The sequence below is a fragment of the Pinus tabuliformis genome, chromosome 5_2, assembly GCF_031772625.1.
Source record: "Pinus tabuliformis cultivar Carrire ecotype Pingquan chromosome 5_2, CPIR1, whole genome shotgun sequence".
NCBI lineage: Eukaryota > Viridiplantae > Streptophyta > Pinopsida > Pinales > Pinaceae > Pinus > Pinus tabuliformis.
This window is the reverse complement of record NC_142306.1, coordinates 700004250-700020626: the sequence shown is the minus strand read 5'-3', so window position 1 is coordinate 700020626 and position 16377 is coordinate 700004250.

The window sequence follows — 16377 nt, the reverse complement described above, 5'->3', positions numbered from 1 at the left end:
AATTAATTCTACTGAGAACCTATTGGGACTGTAATCTTCAGATGGCAGGAGCTTAGAAGCAACATTAGCTAGTAAATCTGCTGCTGCATTCTGAGACCTAGGAATGAGAGAAATATTAAATGCTAGGAAATGAGATACAAGGTCTTGTACCAAGGATTGATAATGTTTAAGGTGATTAGAAAGACAATGTATAGTATTCCTAACTTGTCTTATAACAATCTCAGAGTCACCAAACACTTTTAAATATTATACCTTAAGACCGATTGTTTTATAAAGTCCTTGAATCAAGGCTTCATATTCAGCAATATTGTTTGTGCACTCAAATTCTAATCTACATGATAACATGGTCTTTTCTCCCTCAGGACTAACTAAAATACATCCTGCTCCTGCACCTTCATTAGATTTAGACCCATCAAAATATAATGACCAAAACAAAGGTTTATCTATAGTTTTATTTACAGTTTCCTCAGCAATTTTAACACACTTTGATGTATCAGTTTGGGAAAAATTTTCGATTTGAGATGTGAAACTATTAACTGAGAAAGGTGATGATTGAGTAGTAAAATTACCAAAGAACGATTCGGATGAGTAGTTACCCAGAATGTTGTCGTTGAATGCTATAGGCTGGTTTTTTGGCTCAAACTCTATTACAGTATGAGTCATATGCTTCTCTTTATCAATCTTTATCTGATTTGACTTTCCTTTATAGGGCAGCCACATGTGGGACCAATCGGTGGAAATGTAACCATGAAGTTTCTCAGACCAGTCTCTACTCAAAATCAAACCATAGAACTCAGGAATGTCAGCGATTAAAATATCAATTCTCTGAACAACTCTTAGGTCAACTGATAACCTAATGGTAACTGAGTTGATTTCTCCTAATACTTGGACCTTAGTTCTATCCAACTGGACAATATGGATTGCAGACTTTTGGGGTTCAATATTCAGTTTAGAACAAATTGAGGCTAGCATTATATTCGAAGAAGCCCCTAAGTCTATCAAGCAATTGTGTAGATTTCTATTATAAATCTCGTAGGTCAAGAGAAAAAGAGGAGTATGGGAATTTGATCTATCTTCGATTAGAACAACATCAGTAGCTTCTACTCTACCAAGAGGTGGTTTACCTGTTTCATTAGCATCTTTGGACAATATAGCGTTTGGGAGAGGAGAAGAAGGTACTGCATCTAATTCCTTGAGCAGCAATTTTTGTTGATGTTTGAGTTTACTAAGTTCAAACATAGTGATGTTTGCCTTTGTTTTCTTCATGTCTTCAATAATGTTGTAATCCATAGAATCTGTCACTACTAATATTTTAGATGTTAAAGGTGGATTTGAAGCTGATGGCTGATTTTGAGAAGGTATCGCTGTAGACTTCTTTGTGGGAGCTTTTTCTTTAGTAGTAGTACCCGTGTTCTTTTTATTCTGAGTTACTTGAACAAGTTCAGGAGTGCCTTTACTCCTGGTACTTACTGGGAAAGCTTCCTATTCATTTTCAGTATTAGAATTGGGCAAAATGAAATCCCACATCCCATGACATTCTACAGTTACCTCTTCTTCAATTTCTTCAGATGATAAGACTGTTTCTTCTTCTTCATCTTTCTCGGGGTCTGATTTTGCATTGGATATAGCATTAGGGGGTTTTGATTCTGGTTTCTTAAAGTTTCTAAATGGCTTTTTAGTTGAAGTCTCAGCTACTTGTTTCTTGATTTCTATCATTTCATTTGACATAGTCTTTAAAACTTTTTGGAGACCTTCCATATCGTAGGGATCTTTAGCCATTTCCTTCTTTGAATCATCTTTAAAGGAGACTTTTTTTTTATTTTCTATCTTCAATAGAAGCTTTATTTTCTAAGATGATGATGCATTTTTCTACAACAAGTGCCTCTTTCATATTTTCTGCTAGAGTCGGTTTTACAGCTCTATCTACAAAAATAGCTATGTTTGAAGGTAAAGCTGTTATATACCATTCACTTCTAACTTGTTCACTAGGCTTAGAGGCAGTCATAATCTTATTTAAGAGTTTATTAAATCGTGAATTGAAATATTTTATAGGTTCTATAGACTTTGTTCTAAGATTTGAAAGATCATTGATTAACATTGCTACAAATCTGTCATCACTGTATTTAGTTAAGAACTGTTCTTGAAAAATATTCCAACTAGTAATGGATCCTGATGGCAAGGAAAAGTACCAAGACCCAGCTGATCCTTGTAGGGTATACGGGAAAATTCTAACAACCAAAGTTGACTGACAACATAAAGTTGTTTATGTGTTAATCTACCTGTATGCCTGCATCTGGATTAAATTTCGGCAACCATTTTTTAAGATAAGCTGGCAATGGGTGAAAAGGTGCAGGCATTGTGACTACACCAGGATTGTTCCATGGATTCTAAGCCATTGTCGAGATACTAATAGATGATAGCACTAATGAAATTCCAGATGGTTGGGAAGGAGCAGATATTGAAGTTTGAGGACTGTGAGAAATAGATGTTCAAGTTCCAGTTCCCTGTTGAACGACAATCTGGAGTGGAGGAGTGGATGGTTGACTTCGCACTAGAGAAGATGAAATGGATGATGATAATGAAAAAGTTTCACTATCAGATCCTTTAGTTGTTTTCCTTGCCCGTTTCCTTTTAGGCAAAGGTAACTCAGTAGGTTCAATACCAAGCTTTTCACTCTGAAGTCTGGTGAGGGGGTGAAAAGGAACAAATTGTGAAGTTACACTACCTTGAGATAACTCAGATTTCTGTGGTGATATTGAGAATTCTTGAAGTTTGTGGATAAGAGACTATACTTCGGGAGATTTTGGAGTTAATTTATCTGAAATATTTTGGGGTTGAGTAGTGGTTATTGACTCCTCTACTTCTCGCTTGAAAACTGGAGTTCCAGTATGCGAGGGAGAAGTCAGAGGTGCGGTGGAGGGAGATTTACTCTTAGAATGGATTGTAGATTTGGGTTTTCTCGCCATTCACAGTTTAGGCCCTCCTTCTAGCGCCAAAATGTTGATGCCTCGAAAATCACTACATCAACATTGTGGAAAACCACCCGGTCCGAACCTTAAAGGCAACTCCTTTTCCGTTTGGTGTGGTGGCTTCGATTGGATATAATGGGACCAATTTCCCAATGATTTATGAATGGGATGGATAAGTGATTGATTTACTAATATCTAATGGGAAATGATGAAAGATTTATTCTAAAATGCAACAATATAATTAACTAATCTATCCCGGGAAGTCTTTCTCTTAGTGCAATTCTTGATGATTCTTATTGAAAAGTATTCATATAAATGACTCCACTCATAAACAAAAATATTCATTCATATGATGATTACTTTATTCAAGTAGTTGAACAAAGTAATAATTAAAACACTATTGCACTGATCTTTATATACCATTGACACATATATGTATGAAAAATGACAACTCTTAAACATTCAATAGTGATAAGTAAAAGAATTGTTGTGAAAGCATATACATGCATCAATAATAGAAAAATGAATAGATGTTGATTCACAAAAAGAATGAAGCAAAAACATAAATAGTAGTACCATATGTGTTTGAATCCCCTCCGATATGAATTGCATTCGGATCCCGCTTTCTAACTTGGAAATAATTTTATAAGAAGCAATAGTGCATATCACACAAAAGTACTCTTCATTAAAACTCAGAATTCACGTTCAGTTTTATTAAAAAAAAATATCGGAAGCACAATAGTGCAACTTCCGATCCAAGTCTTAATACAAAATTTTAGGACCCTTTCTAAAAACATGAAAGGGTCTATAAATACTATATAAACTAACTAACTATAAAATAAAAATGTTGTGTGCTGGTATAACCAAATCACAAATATATGAAAATCTCCCTGAAATAGGCATGCTTGCAGTCGGTCAGAATGGTTCATTGTTTTGGCTAACTATCTTGTGGCTTGAGCTGGCAGATGGCGAGCATTGGTTGCAATTCTAGAGGATGACTCATACGCGAATGTAACTGGGCAGTGTATATGGGATCATTAATTTCGGGAATCATATAAATGATTGCATCAGTGAAGCATTTGATTGTTGTTCGCTGACTATATGGTTTAACAAGAAGAACCAAAAGGTTTCCCATGTTAAAGTCTGAATGCCTGTTATTAATCTTTCCTTCTTCTCTAGTTCTTGTTTCCATGTCTATTCTAATACTTTCACCGATGAAAGTTTCCCTGGAGAACATTCTGAAATTAAATTTGACAAATAAAGAGTATCATTAATTAATTCTATAAGATTACTAGTCATCGATCTGCGTCTTGACGTTGCCCTTTGTGATTTCATCAGTTGAGATTGCCACTCAAGGAACAGGATTTCTTTATGTGATTCCAGAATTTGGGGTAGATTTGCAGCTTGTCCTTACTTGGTTTCTTGCCAAGAGAGAAACTCTGTTAATTTCTCATCTGCTTGTTCCAATTTTTGCCTCGTTGATTTATCAATCATAGACGACAGAATTTCACATAGGGGAAGAGCGAGAGAGATATTATGACATAATAAGTTCAACTGATTAGATAATGCTTTAGTAATTTGGACAGCCTCTAATTTGAATTCTCCCACTTGAGGATATCCTTTGAACCTTTCTATTTGCAGTGACAGTTGAGCAATCTGTTCTTCTTTTGATTTGCTCAACTGTTCATTTATTGATTTCATTTTGCTTAATGCTAGAGATAGTTCCTGTTGCTTTTGAATTGCATGTTGATCAATCCTCTGTTTCTCTTTGAGCAATTGCTCGTTTAATTGATCATTTGACTATCTCTGTGCTACTAACTATTGTTCCAACTGCTCTATCCTCTGCTGCTTCTCTTGTACCTGCGTCTCTAACAAAATAATTGCTTGATCCTTTTCCTTGAGTAAATTGCTGACTTCCAATGCCTTGTCCATAGTAGCTGATGTGTATGCTCTAGCATACTGAGAGAGTTTAGTAAGATCTTCGGAAGGGTTGACTTCTTCTCTCCATACCACATTTGTTATCTCCATTTGTGAAGGCAAAAGAGATGATTGATCAAGTTTTCTCTTTTTCCTTTGTCTCTTGATTACATCCCTATGCTTAGGGCTGTAGAGGACATCCAACGGTGGTATTTCTTCTACATGTATAACAATTTCATCAGATGGATTATCGGAGATTATCTCTAAATATTTTTGAGTCATGGGTGGGCTGCTAGTTCCTTCAGTCGGATCTGTATTAGTTGCTGACTTCTGACCAGTTGTCATCTCAGGTGTGCTAAATCCTTGTAGGCTCTCAGTATTACTGATGATTGAGTCAAATTGTTGCCATTCTTTGAGTAGCTTGGGATCAATATGAATGTTTGAATCAATGAGTTCACTGCTTTTTGCTTGTCCCTGCTCCTCGTCTCGCCAATTTTTATTTTTCAAGAACCTTTTCCACTAAAGGAGTCTTGTTAGCAGCTTTCTGTTTGGTTTCACTTGACTGGACTGCCAGGGTTGTAGCTAATAGGTCCAAAGGAAGAGTTTGCAATCTCTGTTCTCTAAGCCTATTGAATGTTTCTAGTCCTTCTCCTTCATACATGATCCTGGCCAATCCTTTAACCTGAAATAATGATTCAGATGAAGCAAATAAATCATCGAATTCATCTTCTTCATGATCAAATTTGACAAGTTTGGCTTGAGATGTGACGTTATGAGCAACCTTTCTTGGATAATATTGTCTGTTCGGAGTTGTAACAAGATTCAGCATTTGAATCTTTTCTGTCACTTTTTCTGCATGCTTGTAGTCATGTAAAGTGAAAATTCCACATCGTAAGGGAAAGATTGGCCACATGTGTTTCTTTGAATCTCTAAGGGTTCTGGATGTCCCTTCCACTGTTATCTAATACGCCAATTCTCGAGCTAACAATTTATCGGGAACATATAGGGGAAGAACATGGGGTTTAGTAAGGCTACCAAAAAGCCTTACATAGGTAAATTTTTCCTCCCCGAACCAACTGCCTACTACTGTCAAGTCAATTTCTGCTTCCTGGGATATCCTAGGGGCAGTCTTATTAAAAATAGAATAATATACAGGGAGAATAAAACCATTGCAAATTTTATACAGGTGATTTTTGTAGTGTGCCTTCCATAACTGCTTGTGGTAAATATGGATTGGATTCGGATCTTAGGGAGTCCATCTCCATCCGAGTACCGGATATTCAGAATTAAAACAAATAGTATCCATAATGTATGCACTATAATAGAAAGGAGGAATGATCCAGAAAGTTGTAGATGCATTCCTTATATATTCTAATATCTCGGTAGCTAGTCTATCAGACAAAATATTCGCTCAATCCATAACATAACCATTAATTGTTGCTTCCATTAGGGGGGCCATCTCTATAGTGAATTTGGCAGAATCATGTATTCCCCACAACCTACATAACATAGCTCCAGCATAGCAATAAGGGGAAGCTAATAAATCAGCAGAGTACTTACCTGATGACTCGTGCTTGTGCTTCTCCGGGAAATGTCTCCATTGCTTGATCGATTCTGACTCTGAATCGTTTTCCTTTGCGAATGCTTCTAGGAATGCTTTGTTGTATCGCTTCTCTAGTGGTGGCAGATGATACATTTTCGTGAGATCTTCGGGCCTGAATGAGCAAAATATCCTCCCATCAACTGTGCAAAATGTTCTATCCGTAGTTGGGATTTTTTGAACCACCCATCTTACTACATCAGTGTATGGTAGAATCTTAGCCTGTGCTGCTATCCTATGAAGATACGAACAAGCCAATTCTTTTAGAGTTCCTTCTGACTTGTTGGTTGAATCGACAGTGGCTTCCTCTTCTAGTTCTTCGGGCTCCTCTGCTTCTATCAAATTATAAATGCTTTCCCAGCTGGTGTTTCCCAGACCAAGGCAAGTCGTATCTGAGATTAATCCTTTTTTTCTTGGTGCTGCATCTTTGGCTACAGGAGCTGCTGTTGTGGACTTTTTTTATTTCTTCCCAATTTTCTCTAGATTTAAGATTTTAGAGAGACTTTGCACAGACAATTGCAAACCGTAATACAGAGATAGTGTTGCTGCAAGCTAATATGAGAATGAGTAGAGTTACGGTGATTGACATACGATAAATGAAATACAGTTAAGAATTACCATGGATGAAATCTTTTAAAAGATCTATCCTTAATTGTAATATTAAATAGCCGTTCAAACTGCAATCGTGGTTTTATTACCATAAATGCCCATCTCGTCGATCATATACTGAATGATTAATTCAAGCGTGCTTCAGATTTCCTCGATTGACAATCAATGATAAATCGCAAATCGCAATCGGGAGTTTCAAGGGGAGAGGCTTAGTGACTTGCAATGAATATCTCCGATTGCTGAAAGATAATATTATGATATAATGGGGCGGGATATTATACATGCAAACCATTTTTAGTGTACATTTGCCTTTTGAGATGCGCTCCCAATTAATTGATCGTAATCGGGATTAGGCTTAAGCTTTTAACATTTTTCATATGATTCTGCCGATTGCCGATTGCGATTTACATTATCGCATCAAGAGATTTAATGAGTCCTTTACATATGTCCCCTTATCAACAAATATCCCGATTACCAATTGCGATATCGGATCAGAAGATATGATGAGCCCTTGTGTGTGTGCCTTTGGCATTTGATTTCTCCGATTGTTGATTGCAATTCCCTTTTTGGATCGGAGGATCGGATGAAGCTTTGTTTGGTGTATGCCCCTTTTTTATTGCGATATGCGATCTTCGATCGCTTTATCGCAATGTAGAATGGTTTTGTAGTATTTTAAAGGAACACTTTGTTTTTTATGAAAAGGGTTTATAAAATGGGTCATTTCCATCGGGCCTTTTAATAAATTTTTTTCTTATTATAAGGTTAACACCAGTTTTATTTTTGAACTGAAAAACCAAACTAAGTTTATTTAAAAAGGGCCCCATTTCAAAATAAAAATTTTGTGTAAAGGTTTTATGAAATGGGGGGGGAGGGGTGGGGCAGGGTTGTTGTACAACGTAGTAGTCGTAAGGAATATTGGAGGGCTAGAAATAGCCCTGGACAGTAGAGGAATGAGGACAATCTAGCTTGAATGGAGGCTGCAACAAAAGAAGGAATCCAAGTGTTGTGGAAAGGGTTGTAGCAGTTTATCATCAAGTCCTAACCAGATAATCAAAAATAAGAAGCCTCTACAACAATATGACACAAACCCTGGAGGGTACTATTTGTATACTCTAGATTTGTAGCCATCTATTTATCTAAGAAGCAGTGATATTAATCTTCAAAATTGGCAAGTCAAATTTTGACCTTGAATTATTGTACTCTTATCTGTTGAGAATTTGATATTAATAATAAGAATAATTGATCAATGGTTTTCCCCATCTTGGGGTTTTTCCCTGGCTTGTGCCATATCCTTGTGTTCTCTTGTCTTGGCTTGCCTTCTTCATTTATCGTTTGTGTTCTTTCTTCAGTTACTGTCAATATGATGATGATTTATGTGATTGTCAATAAAATAAATTGATAAATGGGCTATATGAAATGTTGAATTAACTATCCTAAGCAAATAGCATGTTAACCAAAATTTAACATGGTATCAGAGCTAGGTAAGGACAAGCCCAAGCAAGAGAAGGAATGTAATCACAAGGAAAGTTATCAAGTTTCCATCAAACAAGGGACTGTTAGAATTCAAGTTTGGGAATATGTCAGAGTTGGGCTTAATAGCTCAAGAGGGACACAAATAAAATTTGAAAATGCAAACCATGATTGTAAAGTCCTCCTTTAGCATTTAATGGAAATAGCTGGCAAGGAGGCTTGGAGAGATAATTCAAGACTACTTAGGGCAGCATGTCACTTGCTAGATCAGGCCACACGTCAAGAGGTAAGTATTGATGGTTTTTTTGTGCTATTTTTTAGAAGGTTTGTCTTTGTTTACAAGGTTGTGGGAAGGTGTTTCTATAGTTGTATGAGGAGGAGGATTTGAGAGGGCCAAGAAGCCTAGAAGGGACCTCCTTCCCTAGCTGCAATCATCTCAAGAAACAGTGTAGGTAAACGGGGGCGATTCCTTGTCCTAGAAAGAGAATCTCATTCTACTATGGGCCACAGAGAAGGGTTGTTTCTGTGGCAGCTTGGGAGGTATGTTTTGAGGGTATAAAGGCCTAGTTTATGTCCTCTACCTAGGCCACAGTCATCCTGAGGAACAATGCAGTTAGAACCAAGTATATTTTTGTGTATATGAAGACCTAGACCTTGTTGTAGCAAAACTGTGAATTGTAAGCCCTATCAGCAGTGCTTTGAATTCCTAGTAAAAACAACATAAGTGGAAGCATAGTTGGACATGATATCAAAATGATTTGAAGCAAGGTAAGGGCAGAAAATTACATTAGCAAGAATTGTAGACTTTACAAGGAAGTCTCTCGAAACTACTCTCACACAGTGTATTGATACTGCACCTCTAGAATAATTGGGCGTTCATTATATGGCTATGCTCTTGCTCTTGGTATGATTTACCTATAATGTCATATGATCATTAGCATATGCTTGAGTATGATCCTTTGCATTATGAAATGTATTCATGACATTAATTCAATATCGACATGTCACTTGCTTCAGTCATGTATATGTTATCGTTTCTCATATATATCAACATTGGTATGGCTTCCCAATATTGGAAATGATGGGTATCAACCTATACGCACACACTTCTTCTTTCGTATATGCACTTAGAATTATGTATGGATATCACTACATAAATAGCTCTAGTAAGGTATTGATATGTTCTAATTATAGTAGTATATGCATGACCTCGACTTCAACAGTTGTATACATATATATATGTATCAATCTCACACAAATATGTATGTCATCCCTATGTATGATGGTACAATATATGAATATATAGAAGTGCATCCATCAGTTCAGTAAATATATATATGGCTTCTCTTCTTTATACGTATGGTACCTCTACATTGTTTTTCAATGTATATTCATTGAGTTGGCATTATATTCAGAGCAGTAAGATCACCTAAGACCATATATTCAAGCTACAAAGCTCAAGTTATATGGTATCGGGAATCCTATACAAGAATGACGTCACGACGATGTAGCTGCAATATCCTCCATCTAAGATATCAATGCTTTTGCTATTATTGATTATTGTATTGTATGGGCAGTATTGATTTTGTTCACAATCGTGTTCCTTCAACAGTGTCATCACATATATAGATACATAGTTTGAACTTCTTAGTTAAACCGACCTATGAAATTTTACAGGCATCAAGCAGTATCAATCCTTATTCAGTTTTGAGAAGGATCAGTCATTTACCTTGAAGACCTAGAGTAGCATCATTAAAATAAGCAATTTTTAAGGTGTATAAATCTGAAGATCGGGGCTCCTTTGTGGCGGAAATCACTAAACACATTATATATCCGATAATCTTAAGAATTCAGGTTGGACCCTCCATTAGCCTGTAAAATAAGTCAAGGATGCAACAAGTATTCACAGTCTTTAATGACAAGCATCAAAACTCAGAGGGTAGAAGTTAGTTCTTCTTCAATAGTTTAAAGTGCTTTAACTATTTGCCACATTATTTTGCAATAATACTAAACTTTGGAATAAATTCAGTACATCATATAAAGTATTTGTGGCTGAGAATTAACTTGGCATAATTTGGAATTTCCTTGGTCTATCTAGAAGATGTTAAGATCAAGCTAGAAGCCTAGATCCATGGCATAATCAGACTTGGAAATAATTCTAAGGCTAAATTCGAAGTAATTCCCTTGGTATATTTATAATGTCATTCATTCTTATAATATCAATAAGAAGGTTCTATTGATATACTGCTATTGAGATTTTTCAGTTGAACAGGCAGAGCATGTGAGAGAGTTCACCTATGTAGTGTTGAGGTTTCATATCCTAATGTATCATCTTAAAGATAAGGACCAGATTGATAAAAGGTTGAAGCAAGAATTCAGTGAGATCTACATGGATGACTTTAGCACATGGACCAAAGGAATAATGACAGGAAAAGTAGCACATTGCAGATAGCTCTATGACTATGAATTTGGCAAGGTCACTTTCCTTATATTTAGAGGGAGTTATGGACAAGCCATGATGATTGGATTGTAAGGATGTAGATATTAATGATATCTGAGTGATGACACTCTCGTTTATCAATGTAACAGGGAGTTTACTTTTGAAGACAAGATGGAAGACCTAGCCTTGATGCATTATTCCCTACACTTAAGGGCTAATGGAAAAGCTTATGCTCTGCATATGTATATCTTGTGGGATCCTTGGTGTCATATGTCTTCCTATAAAAACTCTGAAGTCAATTTATGGATGAGCCTCATATATTAGACAACTGCTTATTGAGATATCTCAGTGATTCTATTATCTATAATTTGAGGTACACTTCTAGAATCTAAGATTCCATGATTATTTTGATGATAACTTGGTCAACATTGTGATGGATGGAAGATCACATCTAGTGCTATATCCCTTGATTTTGTTGTTTTGGAAGCACTATTGAGGCTCAATTTATATAGCAGCAAGTATGGCTTATTATGAAGTAGATTTCTCAAAGAGCCATTTGAGCATGTGTTGGTAACACTGTTGTATATTGTGATATTTCTTGAGTATACAGATCTCATGATGAGAAGATTGTCTGATGGACACTATGTACTTTGGAAAAAAAGTTTAAGTTGTGGTCTCCCTGAGTAAGAGGGAGAAGTTAAATATTATCTTCATCAAAATATGCAAGAAGCAGAGAATTTTGAAGTGTTGTCGAGATTTTTTGTTGTAAATCAATATGTTTACTATGTATACATCTATATGATGCTAAATGAAGCTATGAGGCTTCCCTTGATCTAGTCTTGACTTTCAGAAAGTAGCTTGGCACTATTCCATATATGAAGGAATCCTTGGTTAAAATTTAACATTGAGCTATGGTAGCTCTTGGGGGCTTCAGGTAATCATTGATCTATGAGTAACCATAGGGTGAGTGGTTCACCTTCCCCTATTGGTGTGTTTTGTACAAGGTGAGTGGTTCACCTTCCCCTGTGATACCCCATGGTGGTTTACATGTGTGTAGGGTGAGTGGTTCACCTTCCCCTATGAATGTAGACACATGTATGTAGGGTGAGTGGTTCACCTTCCCCTACTAATGACATATGCATAGGATGAGTGGTTCACCTTCTCCTATGGCATATGAGCTGGATGAGTGGTTCACCTTCTCCTGTGGATATCCCAGTGAGAGATGCATATAGGCATATGTTGACATGTCAATGGGACGTGGTTCATCATTTCCCCACATGTAGGATTCTCATTCCCTACGATTATTGGTTGACATGTCGATGGGATGTGGTTCATCCTTTCCCCATGACTGATTATTGTGCCTTGTGTTTGTAGGATGTGGCTCATCCTTTCCCTACTCTCGGTGATTTTCATATGTAGGGTGTGGTTCATCCTTTCCCTGCATGTGATTGTGATGTGTGATTGTAGGATGTGGTTCATCATTTCCCTACGTATGGTTGTGAGCATGATGTGGTATAGTCTTTCCCTTCTATTGATTCAGTATCATCCTACCCATGTAATTCGAGACACATGGGAAGTACCTCTTGTCTGGCCAATGAGGTGGGAAAACCGGTTAGGGACTATAGCACTACCGATGGATGCATTGGGTACTGATGTACTCCCTATGACTAGGATGCATGGTTTTCTTCAACTTGATCTGGGATCAAGTCTGATTGAGGTTTTATGTTTGGACTGACTTTTTTCAGTAGAGAGTGGTAAAGTCTTATGACTCACTCTCGATCAATTCTTCTTCCTTATTACATCAATGTTCAGCAAAGCAAATCATAGATGGGATTCAAATATGGTTCATGTGTTGGCATTATGAAACAGGTGCTGTCCTTGATGACAACTCACACAGATGACAGTTCACAGTGCAACAGATTAACAACAAAGCATTACAGATCAGACTCCAGAGATTGAAGAAATTGTTGTGTGTGGAGCATGATTGTTCAAAGGTCTTTGTTTCAGTCGGATGTATACCCCAGGAAGTCTTGTACACCCCTCCACGTTTGGGGGTGCGGGGGGGACTTGTCCCCCCCGCGGGGGTCTGGGGGCCAGCGATCCCCCGGCGGGGGCTTAGGGGCAGCGCCCCCGAAGCTAAAAACAAATGTAAAATTGCCTTGTAAAAGTATAGTAATTTCTAGTCAATCTGGGTCGTTCATTAGGCGGATGATTTGACGATAGAACTTATGTTTAGTTTAGGGTTTTTTTCCCTAGAAGGCAACCCCTCTCTTTGTATGAGGGTATTGTATTTAGGCTGTGAAATAGATGTGTATTCTGTGAGCGAGAAACAGAGAGATGAGACTGTGAGAGAAAACAGAGGATATTACAACGGATTTGTTGTAGGTTGCGTCTCTTCATTTTGCTGGATAATAGAAAGGAAGGACTGGCTGTTCGGGGTGGACGTAGCCCAAACTGGGTGAATCATGTATATCTGTGTCTCTCTTGTTTTGTGCGTTTTCTGTGTTTATATTTCTGCAATATTTTATGTGTTCCATTGCTCCATAATATATAATTTTCTAACAGAAATAGAGTGGTTTAAGAAGTATACTTTGGTTCACTTTGTCCAAGTGGCGTATACATGTAGGTTAACAAAACAAAAGGAGCGTACACATATGCACACACTTTCACAGAAGGAAAAGCGCATATGGGATGGAAAATCAAGGTATTAACTGCTATAGAAGGAAAATGAAACATGTATGATGTTATGCATGTAACAAGTTTGGACATATAGCAAAGGAATGCATGAGAAATTTCGGGCACCATACCAAAAGGAGAAAACATCATCACACTCGAAGATATGGAAGAAGAAGGAAGTACAGATAGAAAGATGTGGCATAGCACAATGTACAGACATAACAGACTCAGGGGGAGCTGTAAGTGTGAAACTTCAGTGTTCTAAATCTCATATGCATTTTTCATGAAGACAAGTCGTGTATATACGTGAGTTTGAAATTGCACAATCGTGTATATGTTGGTTTGAGGAAAAAGCAGTGGGACAAACTCAGGAAAAGGGGTCTGATATGGTTCAGTCAATTATCTTTTTCTGTTTGATGATGGTTACAATCTACTGATAATATGTGGAAATTTTTTGGTCCTCATAAGTTGTTAAAAAGTTGATGTATATATGATTGATGATGATGCCTTGATGATCCTTACTGATATTTGCAATGATCAGAGCTGACAATGACTAGTTGGCACAGGTTCAGGGGAGCATATGCTTCTAATAATGCATTGTTGGCATTATGTTAGAAGATCTTGGTACATGAAGATGCTTATATTGCTTGATCCACATAGTTGTTTTGATTCAGGTGACTCTTTTGATGATAGACATATACAGGCTGTTGATATTGATGTTGTTGGAAGATGTTGATGGTGTAGTTCATATATGATGTATGATAGTTGTTGATGACTATCATGGTCTTTTTTAGATTGTTGGTCCTTGTTATAAATGTCATGTATATCATTTGATGTAAAGGTCATGAAAAGACCTAATTTGTAACCCCACTATGCATGGGAAGGATGATGTCATAATTGTTATTTTCATTCATGTATAAACATTTGGTATATCCCCACTTGGTTGGGTGGATGAGTCAAATTTGGTGTATTCCCACTTGGTTGGGAGATTGATGTATCTATGAGTCCTTGGTGATAGGAAGGTCATACTCACATAGTTGAGTTATATTATTTTGGAAAATATTTTTGCAAACTTTGCATGTGCCCGGGGGGGCATGGACAGTTTAGTGCATCTCAGCATGTACAAAGTGGGAGCTTAATCATAGAATTCAGCATGTACTCCGAGGGAGCATGGACTGCATAATGTATATCAATGGGGGAGAATATATTGGTCCGCCCTTTGCCCTTGATGTCAAAGGGGAGAGAGTCTTGGTGTTGTTGTTGCCATCAAGTCCAAAGGGGGAGATTGTTGGCATTATGATACAGGTGTTGTCCTTGATGGAAACTCACACAGATGAGAGTTCACAGTGATATAGATTAATAGCAAAGGATTACAGATCAAACTCCAGAGATTGAAGAAAGAGAGTGGTTTAAGAAGTATACGCTGGTACACTTTGTCCAAGCGGCGTATACACGTAGGTTAACAAAACAAAAGGAGCATACATGTATACACGTACATTCACAGAAGGAAAAGTGAATATGGGATGGAAAATCAAGGTTTTGGTCCAAGGTATTGGTCCGAGGTATTGGTCCAAGGCATTAGTCCTAAGTGGTTTTGGTCCGAGGTATTGAGGAAGTCCTAAAACTATATAAGGAGGAGAAGATAATTAGGCCAAGGTGTGCAAGTAATGAATATCTTATGAAGAGTGAGATCAAAAGAAAATATGCATGTTATGGGTTTCCAGTACTTTGCTTGATTTGAACTAAGGATGAACCTTAGTGGTTAATGAGGGATGAGACTTAATGATGGATCAGGATCATACTGCCTGAAATGAATTATTATTTTGTGGTCTGATCATGGATAGTTTAGATTTGAATACTGGAGCATGCATTATTTTGTAAATGTTATGACCTCAGTATGACTGAAGTCTGGAATAGCTATGAAGTTTTTAAGTTAGTATTTGCAGATCTTTACACTGGTTCGCTTTGATAAAAGCACGTATACACACTGGTTTGGCACATCAAAGTAGCGCATTATGAAATATGATGGTTGAAGTTGCAGTTTGTTCTGGTTGTTAATGCAGAGTTTTGGGTTCTACTTTGTGTTCTGCTGACAGTGTTCTGAATGTTCAGATTGATTGATTGTTACTTGCTTTAGTGATGATGGGTTTTTAGTGATTGATTGATTTAGTTGTCATTGATTCAAAGGTTGATGATTGAGTTTCAATGATTGGTTGATGCAGATGTATTTGATGGTTGTATTGCAATTGTGATTGATTTTTAGCTTCAATGTTAATGATGGGCCCAATATGAAAATTGGATGAAATGTGGCCTTCAGATTGTGGTGTTGTGTTCCAGGAGTATCCAGTCTGAAAATTTATGAAACGTGGTCCCTAGAGGAAGAGAGAAGGTCGTAGCCTTCTGTACGCCGATGCCTATGTACTGGTAAACATATCGGCCAATACAAGAGAGAGGGGGTTGGAGCTCCCTTCTAGTAGTAGCTGGAAAACGAGTGAAGGTTGGAGCCTTTTGTAGGCCGGTGCCTACGTACTAGTAAATAGATTAGCTAGTACAAGATCAAGGGGGTTGGAGCTCCCTTCTAGTAGCAGCTAGAAAACGAGTGAAGGTTGGAGCCTTTTGTAGGTCGGCGCCTACGTACTAATAAATGGATTGGCTAGTACAAGAGCTAAGGGGTTGTAGCTCCCTTCTAGTAGAAG